The following is an 11,828-nucleotide window of genomic DNA, read 5'->3' on the forward strand; positions in this document are numbered from 1 at the left end:
GTGGGAAGGGTGCGGCAGAGATGTATGGATGTGTAGGGAGGTCTATGGAGGCTTAGAATGGAGGATGGAGGTGCGGCACAAGGGTTTCTGAATAGCATAAGGGGGTGGTACGAATTTGTGGCTGAAAATATGTTTATACAGTCCTAGGGTTTATTAGATTAGGGTTAACTTAGCAGATTTATTGGATTAGGGCCCTAGAATTCGGCCATGGTGATTCAAATCCACTTAGGAGAAGGTTTTGGCCCACATAGTTCTATAAACTGATTTGTATACCCAAATCCACAAGGATTAGGCCTTGGAATTCAGAATCCCAAAGGGATTGGGCCTAGGAAGGTGCGGCTGATTTAGGGGAGAGGGTAGCTTGCCTTGCAAGGCAAGGTAAAGCCTTCTAGAAAGGTTTGGGCGCCACTTTTCTAGGGTTTCTAGAAAGAATAGGTTTTGTGGCAGATTTGGCCCTTCTAGACTAGGATGCTTCTAGAAATAGGTTCTAGAATGATCCATTTAGGTCCCCATGTAATTAGGAGTAAGACATGATAAGGTTTGGATAAGATAAGATGAGATAAGGTTTGGATAATGTTTTGGATAATTGGATAATGTTGGATAAGGTTGGATAATGTTTAGATAATGTTTTGGATAAGGTTTCCTCTTTTCTTGCACTTTCCTTATCCACTTTGTCCAAAGCTTAGTTCCTTCCTCTTCTTATCACATTTCCACCTTCTTGAAGTCCAAATTCGTCCATCCATGTTAGCCCACATGCAAGCTCACCACCTAGTGTCCAAAATAGCTCCAAAATGCACCAAAATGCACTTTCTTGATACTTTAACCCATAGGACCTACAAACACACGAAATTGAGTTGTAATACGACATTAACTAGGAAATAATAGCACAAATGCACAAGAATAAGCTAGTTAAGTCGCCTAAATATGCTCCTATCAGTGGTTTGTCAGAACTTTCAGCTGGACACCTCGAGACTCACCGATATACGCTACCTAGAACCTGGAGGGGCGCAAAACAAAGTTGAGTGGTTCATCAAAACTTCACAGATCGACGAAACAAAAATCACCATCTTTTTCGTTTCGACGATACGAGTCCAACCATACCAATTTCAGGTAAGAACTATAATGTTTTCACGTCAAAAATACGAACTCCGGTTTAGGTACTATTCATCAACTTTTTATTGGTTGATTTTTAGGACTTTTCAAGCTTATAGGAAGCTTCTTGAGGTCCTAAGGAGGCTTGGAGTAGTTCGTTGGAAGTGTTTGGACGAAAGAACACGGAGAACGACAAGTTCAAAGTTTGGCCGGAGCTTTCGGGGCTTTTTCTGGAGAATCCACGCCGAGTTAGGGGTCAAGGCAGGTATGGATGTGTTCATCTCGTCAATACCTTCATTTTGATATAAAGTACGTCGAAAATGGTTATGAAATGAAGAAGTTATGACACTTTGAAGTTTACCCAGAAATTCCGGCAAAACACCCACCTCCGGCGAAACCAGTCCGGCGACGCGAGGAAGAAGACGCGCGCGTGGGCAGCGCGTATATAGGGCGCGTGGGGGCGCGTGAGAGACCTGAAATGGTGATGGGAGATGCATGTGGCTGTTTTATGCATGTGATTAAAGGGTGGGAGTGCATGTGCTTTGACAGCTAGGATGAATTAATTAAAGGGAGTGCATGTGGCTTGGCTGCAAGGTGTGAATGATTATGAATGCATGTGCAATGTTTTGGGAGAAAATGGGAGTGCATGTCAATGATGGTGTTTGGTGCTGAAAATGAATGTGTTTGCATGTGAATTAAAGCTAGGGTGAATGATGATGAATGCATGTGGATTAAAGAGTGAATGGTGGCTGCAAAGTGAATGAATAATGAAATGGGAAAGCATGTGCAAGGTTTTGGTGTGAATGATTGAATGTGCATGTGGCTGCAATGGATTAGGAATCCTTCAATTTCGTCCATTCCTTTTGCTCCAAACATAAGCTATCCATTCCAAGTCCAATTTTGCTCCAAAATGCTCCAAAATGCATCTTTTTGCTTCCTTAGCCATATGAACCTAAAAACACACGAAAATGGCTTAAACTACTAAAGCAACTATGAATTAACAATATAAATGCATGAAAACAAGCTAAGTAAGTCGCCTAAATATGCTCCTATCAAATTCCCCCACACTTAGCTTTTGCTCGTCCTCGAGCAAAACAGAAAAACAAAACAAACAAAACGACACTAAACAAGTAAAACACAACCTAAACCTTCCAACAATCGTCTCAGGGATTTCCAATGCACATGACAAGTTAAAAATCATTATCCCCACAGATTTTAGCCATCTTTACACTTAAGTACATTCTTAATCATAGTCGCCACATACTAGTTCACAATTAAGCATTTAAAACACATTTCGAATGTAGTAACATGCTTTAGAGAATTTGCTCAATTCCTTACAAGATATGCACTCAATTTTCACTCAGATTTTCTAACTACACACTCAATTCCTTACATGTGAGAAGATTGATGTAAACATGAAAACGAACACTCACATATATGTGTCATAAAGAGAGCAATTTCTGGAGTTAAAAAGCATGTTTAGGTATGATCTCATGAATGGAATGCTACTACTTAGATGCGAGAACCAGTGACACCATATGCTCATACCAAGTTCAAACTCCACAAATTGAAACACATAACACACAAGATTGAAGTCACGGGTTGTAATAGGGCTTGGGATGTGTGGCTAACAAAGAAGGGAAATGGAAAACAAAGGTTCTTAAAGAAATAGAGAGCAAAGCATTTGAATCATCTTAGAATTCACTTTTCAATGAAAACTCAACTTTTGAACAAAAAGGGAGAACAAGCTCTTTTTTTTTTTCTTTCTTTCTTTTCTTTTCTGTTTTTCTTTTTCATATGTTTTTCACAATATTTTCTTTTCTCTCAAAACATACATAAACACTTAAGAACAAAACATTCTCTCCCCCACACTCATTTTCTTGCATAATGTAACTCAAAAGGAATTCATTTAAGTCATGCTCACTATCTTTTAAGAGCAAGGGTGTGGATTGTCCTAAACTAGGCTAGGTGAGGATAATGTGGGTAAACAAAGAATAAAGGCTAAACAAGGCTCAACAGGGGTAAAACTTACAACATATACGAAATATGGGAAGTGAGGCTATTTGGCTATGGTGGCAACTACACAACTTCATCTTGATATATGTTATGCAATTCAATGTCATGCTTTGAATGAAACGGATATAAGTTCTAGCATTTATTTCTATCATGATATAATTGCATTCTAAGTAGCAACCAAGCAAGGAATAATGAGATCATGCAACTGATGCGAAATATATTAAGCACACAAATTAAACCCTCTTCTGACAATTGTAGCAAAGTATGTAAGTAGGGATCGTTCAAAACCGGGGATTAGGAGGGATTGCTAAACTCTTGAAAACTGACCTAAGAACTCCAAAACAAAGTTAAAAACACTAATTTGGACTCAAAGAATGAAAAACCAAAGTTAAAACACTAAAACAAAACAAAAACTCAAAACAACAACTAGAAGACTCAAAACTGCCTAAAAACCACTTTCTGGGCAGTTTTGAGCACCTACACTAATTTGGACGAAATTGGTTGAAAACTTGACTCAAAACACTTAAAAACATGAACCAAAACAATTTCTAACTAAATTGAGACTTCAAAGTAAAGGGGGATTTGATTTGGACGAAATTAAAGTTGAGAAAACAGATTGCAAAGTAAAACTGATTTTGAAACGTTTTTGGGGTTTTTAATGGATGATGAACTAGTTAGGGGTTCTTTCTCCACACATGACAAGTATGCAAATGACTCGATTTCCAGTTATTCCTTCATAGAATTATGAATGACAATGCCCCAAATTAACCGTGACATCACTAGTTAATTCTCAAGTTTTCCTTGTGTTATTGAATTGGATGACATCATACGACAACCCAAAGCATTCTTCAAAAGTTCCTTACATGACATCATAATAAAGATACAATCAAGGATCATTACGTTCAATGAAAACTATAAGCATTGACAAAGCACTTGTGACTATGACATCATGACACTTATGCTAGGAATTGAACTTAACGCGATTGTGACTAGCAACCTTCACTACTTGTGAATATAAGTGTGTGACAATTATGTGAAACAAACTTATATTCTAGTATCATATTCATGCAAGCCAATTAAGTGTCGACCCCTAATTAACAAACACAAATACGTTATTACTCGCACAGTTAAGCCAATTGCATTCACGATTCAAGAACTCATAACTGGAATTTATCAAATCAACTTGCACACATAGTTATGGCTTCGAAATCACCCCTAACCAATAGGGGCTTAGCCACTCATGTTTATAGCAAAATGAAAGGAAAATAAATTAAACATTGAAATCATAAAACGAATTACACCTAGAATGCACCAACGACGAAGCTTGAGCATCCAAGAGTCTTTCCTTCTTTCTCCTTGCTACGGCACAAAGGTGGATGGGATGGTTGGGATGTGTTTTAGGATCAGGGATTATGGAATTGGATGGAGGATAGGCACGGCAAGGTGTAGTGTTTGGCTGGAATTGTGTTTTTAGGATTTTAGGATGTGTAGAGTGGTGTGGCTAGATGAATGGACGAAAATTGGGTGAATGAGTGATCCCCCAAGTGCCTTGCTGCAAAGCCTTATTTATAGGGCTAGGAAAGGTTTTGAACTTAGTTGAAACCAAAAGGTTTTTTGTACCAGAAATTCTATACATGAAACACTTAAAGGATATATGTGTGTAGCTTGGACAAGGTAGGAGACAAGGTAGGACGGCTAGGAGACAAGCTAGGACGGCTAGTGACAAGCTAGGACGGCTAGTGACAAGCTAGGACGGCTAGGAGACAAGCTAGGACGACTAGTGACAAGCTAGGACGGCTAGGAGACAAGGTAGGACGGCTAGTGACAAGCTAGGACGGCTAGGAGACAAGCTAGGACGGCTAGGAGACAAGCTAGGACGGCTAGTGACAAGCTAGGACGGCTTGTTCTTCCAATACAGAAATTAGGCACCATGTGTGAATAGATAAAGCCTTCTAGAAATAAGGTTTTTTTTTAGGCCCCCTTGCAGCTCCCTAACTGAATTCAAGCCTTCAAATTCGTCCATCCTCATGCCTCCATGCTTGCACTATCCAATCTTGGCCCAAAAATGCTCTAGAATGCTCCAAATTGCTTCTTTTTGCATACTTTGACACTAAAACCTGAAATTGCACGAAAATGACTTTAAACACTTAAACTAACTAAGGAAAAACAACATAAATGCAAGAGAACAAGCCAATTAAGTCGCATAAAAATGCTCCTATCAAATTCCCCCACACTTAGCTTTTGCTAGTCCTCGAGCAAAACAAAGAAATAAAACAAGACAAAACAAACAAACATAATCTAAACATTCCAACGTTTGCCTCAGGGATTTCCAATGCACATGACATGTTAAAGATTATCATTCCCACAGATTTGAGTCAATTTAACACTTAAGCACATGCTTAATCATAGTCACTACTTACTAGTTCACAATTAACCAATTAAAACAATGTTTTGAATGTAGTAACATGCCTTAGAGAATTCCTTCTATCCTTAATAGATTTGCACTCTATTTTCACTCAGATTTTCTAACTACACACCCTATACTAGTTATATGTGAGAGAATTGATGTAGATATAAAAACGAATGCTCACATATATGTATCACAAAGAACGCAATTTCCGGAGTTAATAGGCATGTTTAGATATGATCTCATGAATGGAATGCTACTACTTAGATGCGAGAACCAGTGACACCATATGCTCATACCAAATTCAAACTCAACAAATTGAAACACATAACACTCAAGATAGAAGTTTAAGGGTTGCAACGGGGCTTGGGGTATTGGTTAACAAAGAAAGGATAGGGAAAACAAACGTTACTTCAAGCATTAGTAAGCAAAGTAATGAAATTAAGACTTTGAATTCACTTAGTTTGCAGAAATTAACTTAAAAACACAAGGGGAAGACTTTAAACAACTTCTTGGGGCCGAATTCAACTTTTTGGACCCTTTCTTCAACAAACAACACCTTGGAACTCTTTTTCTCATGTTGTTCAACTCTTTTCATACTTTTTTTTTTTTTTTTTTTTTTTTTTTACGAATTTTTCTTTTCTTTTCTTTCTACTTCCCCCACACTTGGTTTCTGCCATAAAGGAATTCCATTTGAATCATGCTTACTATACTTTAAGAACGAGGGTATGGATAGTCCTAATCTAGGCTAGGTGAGGGTAATGTGGGTTAACAAAGAAAAGGCTAAACAAGGCTCAATGGGGTTAACACCTAAACATATAATGGAGTAGGGCACACGGCTTTTTGGCTAAAGTGGTGGTCACTACACAACTTCATCTTGAATATGTGTTATGCTAATCAATACCATGCTTTGAATGAAATGGGCATGACTTCTAGTGTTTGGAACTAAATGATGAAACGCCTTCTAAGTAGCAACCAAGCAAAGAATAATGAGATCATGCAACGACTTTAGAAAACAAAGAATGCACAGATTTTAACTCTCCAAATAAACGTTTAGGTTCAAGTCTCACAAGGTTGTAGCGTTAATTTGAGTTCCTTCCTTCAAGCATGTTACAAAAACTGATTTTTTTTCTTTTATGATTGCATGTGAATTCATAAGTTATAACCACAACCAAGCATAAACATAGATTAAATCAAACTTTCATCCATGTTAATCACTCTCTTTAACAGCCATGTATTTAAAAACCAAATCCTCATCATTGTGTTGGAAGGTACCCTAAGACACAAACAAACACACAAAAACAACTCTTTTTTCGGTTTTTTAAAACAAATTTTTCAAATTTTTCTTTGATTTTCGGATTTTTACTTCAAAACATACTAAAACACACCAAAACTGCTTAAAAACAGCAAGGAACAAGTTTTGAAATAATGGGTGATAAAATCCCACGAATTTGCATGAAAAACACTTAGTTACCCCCCCACACTTAAATCAAACATTGTCCTCAATATTTTAAGCATAGAATCGCACAAAGAAACACACAAACAGCAAGTAAAACAACTAAATAGGCAGATTAGAAAGAATCAACAAAGAGAAGGGTTTAGGAACGCAAATCTGGAATTGGAGTGCTTTCTAGGTCTTCCTTTGTTGAATGGCATGGGTTGCCTCCCAAGTAGCGCTTTCTTTAACGTCTTGCAGCCGGACGAAGAACACGTTCAGGCACCATTGGTGCCCACGGCATGGAGTGAGATCTCCTCCACAACCTGCCCCACGGCATTCTCATAGTATGGCTTCAATCTATGTCCGTTGACCTTGAATTCCACCCCATTCCTTAAGCTCTGGACTTGAACTGCACCATGTGGAAAAACATTAGTAACAACAAAAGGTCCAATCCATTTAGAACGTAACTTTCCGGGAAATAAACGTAGACGAGAATTAAAAAGTAAAACTTTCTGCCCAATTGTGAAGGTTTTGCCCCTAATCATCTTGTCATGAAACGCCTTCGTCTTTTTCTTGTAAATGCGGGCATTCTCGTAGGCTTCATTCCTTAGTTCCTCAAGCTCATTCAATTGGAGCTTCCGATGTATTCCAGCAGCATCTAAGTCCAAATTGAACGTTTTGATGGTCCAATGTGCCTTATGCTCTAGCTCCACGGGTAAGTGACAAGGTTTTCCATAAACTAGCCGAAATGGAGACATCCCTAGGGGTGTTTTGTAGGCAGTGCGATATGCCCATAGTGCATTGTCTAAACGCATGCTCCAATCCTTCCGGTTAGGCCCCACGGTCTTCTCCAAGATTTGCTTGACCTCTCTATTTGATACTTCGGCTTGGCCACTTGTTTGTGGGTGATAAGGTGTTGAAACCTTATGCTTGACATTGTACTTCTTGAAGAGTGCCTCAATGGTCCTATTGCAGAAATGTGAACCTCCATCACTTATAAATACCCGCGGCATCCCAAATCTAGAGAAAATGTTAGTCTTGATGAACTCTGAAACCGCTCTAGAATCGTTAGTACGGGTAGCTTTTGCTTCTACCCATTTAGAAACATAATCAACCGCAAGCAAAATATAAGTGAAACCAAATGAAGAAGGAAAAGGACCCATGAAATCAATACCCTAAACATCAAAGATTTCAACATTGAAGATGGGTGTTTGTGGCATTTGGTCTTTTGCACCAATAGAACCTGTTCTTTGACATCTATCACATGTTAAGCAAAACATTCTAGCATCTTTGAACAATGTAGGCCAATAAAAACCAGATTCTAACACTTTACGAGCTGTCCTTTGGGTACCAAAATGGCCTCCACATGCATAAGAATGACAAAATGCTAGAATTGAGTTAAAATCAGAAGTTGGCACACATCTTCTAATAATCTGATCTGGGCAATATTTCCATAGATATGGATCATCCCACACATAAAATCTTGCATCATGTATCAATTTATCACGTTGGACCTTGCTTAGGGTGTTAGGAACTTGCTTAGTCACCAAGAAATTGACCAAATCGGCATACCAAGGGGTACTTACCTCAATGGACAAAAGTTGTTCATCCGGAAACGTCTCAGAAATGGGGAGGGATTCTTCTTCACGCACCAATCTACTCAAGTGGTCAGCCACCACGTTTTCACAACCTTTCTTGTCCCTAATTTCAATATCGAACTCTTGAAGTAGGAGCATCCAACGAATGAGCCTTGGTTTGGCCTCCTTTTTGGTGAAAAGATACTTCAAGGCTGCATGGTCAGTGAAAACAATTACTTTAGTGCCAATAAGATATGATCTAAACTTATCTAAAGCAAATACAACCGCCAAGAGTTCTTTTTCGGTTGTAGAATAATTCAATTGAGCATCATTTAAAGTGCGGGAAGCATAATAAATAACATGTGACTGTTTATTTTTCCTTTGACCCAAAACAGCCCCAAGTGCATAATCCGAGGCATCACACATCAATTCAAATGCAATGGACCAATCCGGGGGAGTTATGATGGGTGCTGTGGTTAGGAGCTCTTTGAGATGCTTGAATGACTTCTCGCATGCCTCGTTGAACTCAAAAGACACATCTTTTTGGAGGAGGCGGCATAGGGGTTGTGCAATCTTGGAAAAGTCCTTGATAAATCGTCTATAGAATCCTGCATGACCAAGAAAAGAACGAAGCTCTCTAACTGAAGTAGGAGAGGGTAAGTAGCGTACAAGATCTACTTTAGACTTATCAACTTCAATTCCTTTTTCAGAGATTATATGACCCAAAACAATACCTTGTTTAACCATAAAATGGCATTTTTCCCAATTTAAAACAAGGTTTGTTTCAACACAACGTTTCAAGATTAAAGTGAGATTATCCAAGCATTTATCAAAAGAATCACCAAAAACACTAAAGTCATCCATGAATATCTCAATAATCCTTTCAACATAATCAGAAAATATGCTTACCATACACCTTTGAAACGTGGCAGGGGCATTGCACAAACCAAATGGCATGCGTCGATATGCAAATGTTCCAAAGGGACAAGTAAAAGTGGTCTTTTCTTGATCATCCGGGGCAATTACAATTTGATTATAACCTGAATATCCATCAAGAAAGCAATAAAAAGAATGACCCGCTAACCTTTCCAACATTTGATCTAGGAACGGCAATGGGAAGTGGTCCTTTCTTGTGGTGGCATTTATCTTCCTATAATCGATGCATACACGCCAACCGGTTTGGATTCTCATGGGTACAAGCTCATTCTCGGCATTCTCCACAACCGTCACTCCGGATTTCTTAGGCACACATTGGATAGGTGAAACCCAACGACTATCGGAGATAGGATAAATGACTCCACAATCAAGAAGTTTGATTATCTCCTTTTTCACAACTTCCATCATTGGAGGGTTAAGACGGCGTTGAGCCTCTCTAGTTGGTTTGGTCCCCTCCTCAAGAAATATGTGATGCATACAAGTTGTGGGGCTTATACCTTTGATATCGGCCAATGTCCATCCTAGGGCAGATTTGTGCTCCTTCAACACATGCATGAGTTTTTCCTCCTCTTGTGCCGTGAGGGATGATGATATGATGGCAGGCAGTGTCTCATTTTTTCCCAAGAAAATGTACTTCAAATGGCTTGGCAAAGGTTTGAGTTCAAGGATAGGTGCCTGAATTATGGATGGAAGCAACTTGTTAGTCGAAATGGGAATGGACTCTTTGTTAGGAAACTTACCATCATGTATTGGTGATGACTCAAGGGCAGCAACTACTTCAAGAAAATCCTCACTAGGAGGCACGGCATAGGATAGTGTATTTGTGCCGTGGGGTTGCATGGATGTTGTTCCCTTGGTTTTGACTTCTACACCACTTGTAATGACTTTTTCAAGCATATCATCATTCAAATCTTCAAGGTATCCCTGCGCCAAAGAGTCAACAGTATCAATAGAGAAACATGAATGATCTTCACTAGGATACTTAATAGAATCGGAAAGATTGAAATTAACAACTTCCCCATCAAATTCCATGGACAAAGTTCCATTAAACACGTCAATCTTAGTCCGGGCCGTTTTCATGAATGGCCTTCCAAGTAGAATGGGCAGCGAGGGTGCATGATCCGATTCATCCATCTCAAGGACATAGAAATCCGCCGGAAAGATCAAATGATTAACCTGCACCAAAACATCTTCCAAAACTCCCTTTGGATAGGCATTAGATCTATCGGCCAATTGTATGATAACACCATCCTTTTTCAAAGCTCCTAGGTTCATAGATGCATATATGGAATATGGCATCACATTTATAGAAGCACCTAAGTCAAGCATGGCAGATTCAAATCTAGTGTTACCTATGACACAAGGAATGGTGAAACTACCCGGATCTTTGCATTTGGGAGGTAGTTTGCGTTGCAAGATGGCGGACACATTCTCACCTACTTTTACCACTTCCTTGGTCGACATCCTCTTCCTAGTGGTGCACAACTCCTTCAAAAACTTGGCGTATCTAGGGACTTGCTTGATTGCATCCAACAAGGGTATGTTCACTTGAACTTTCCTAAATGTCTCAAGGATGTCCTTTTCAGCTTCTTCCTTCCTTGTTTGCATAAACCTACTAGGAAAAGGAGCATTCGAAGGAAAAGCATTAGTAGAAACCGAATTTGACACATTCTTACCCTTTTTGGCCGAATTAGACAGTTTTGGGGCACTAGGAACTTGCGGCAAAGACTCTCCCACCTTTGCCGTGGGTTTGCTTGATTCTTCCTCTTCAATTTGCAAGTTTTCATCACCTTTGGGACCTGATTGTGATGGTGTAGGATCTGCCCCAATCTCTTTTCCACTTCTCAAGGTTATGGCCTTTGCACTTTCGAAGCTTCCCTTTGGATTTGGAACGGTGGAACTAGGGAGCTTTCCTTGTTCACGAAACTGCCCCATAAACTCGGCAATTTGCCCCATTTGTTTCTCCAATTGATCCACCCTTTTGTCTTGGTTTTGCATAGCCTTAGCTTGATCGTCCTGCCCATTAGACAACTTAGTTAGTATCTTAAGAAGTGCATCATTGTCAAGAGACGTACCTGAGGCACTTGGGCCGGATTGGGCTTGATTTTGGGGTGGGCCGTAGGTTTTGGGAAAGAACCCAGGGGGTTGTTGCCTAAAGCCTCCTTGGTTTTGAGATTGTTGGGGCTCCCTCCATTTGAAATTTGGGTGGTCTCTCCAACCGGGATTATATGTGTTGGAATAAGGATCGTTCCTTGGTTGGTTTTGGCCTTGAAACCCAATTGCATTGGCGCTTTCCCATCCACCATTTTCAATCAACTGTGGACATTTTTCAGAGGCATGTCCATGCATAGAACATACGCCA

This window comes from Pyrus communis, chromosome 15 (genome assembly GCF_963583255.1).
Source record: "Pyrus communis chromosome 15, drPyrComm1.1, whole genome shotgun sequence".
NCBI lineage: Eukaryota > Viridiplantae > Streptophyta > Magnoliopsida > Rosales > Rosaceae > Pyrus > Pyrus communis.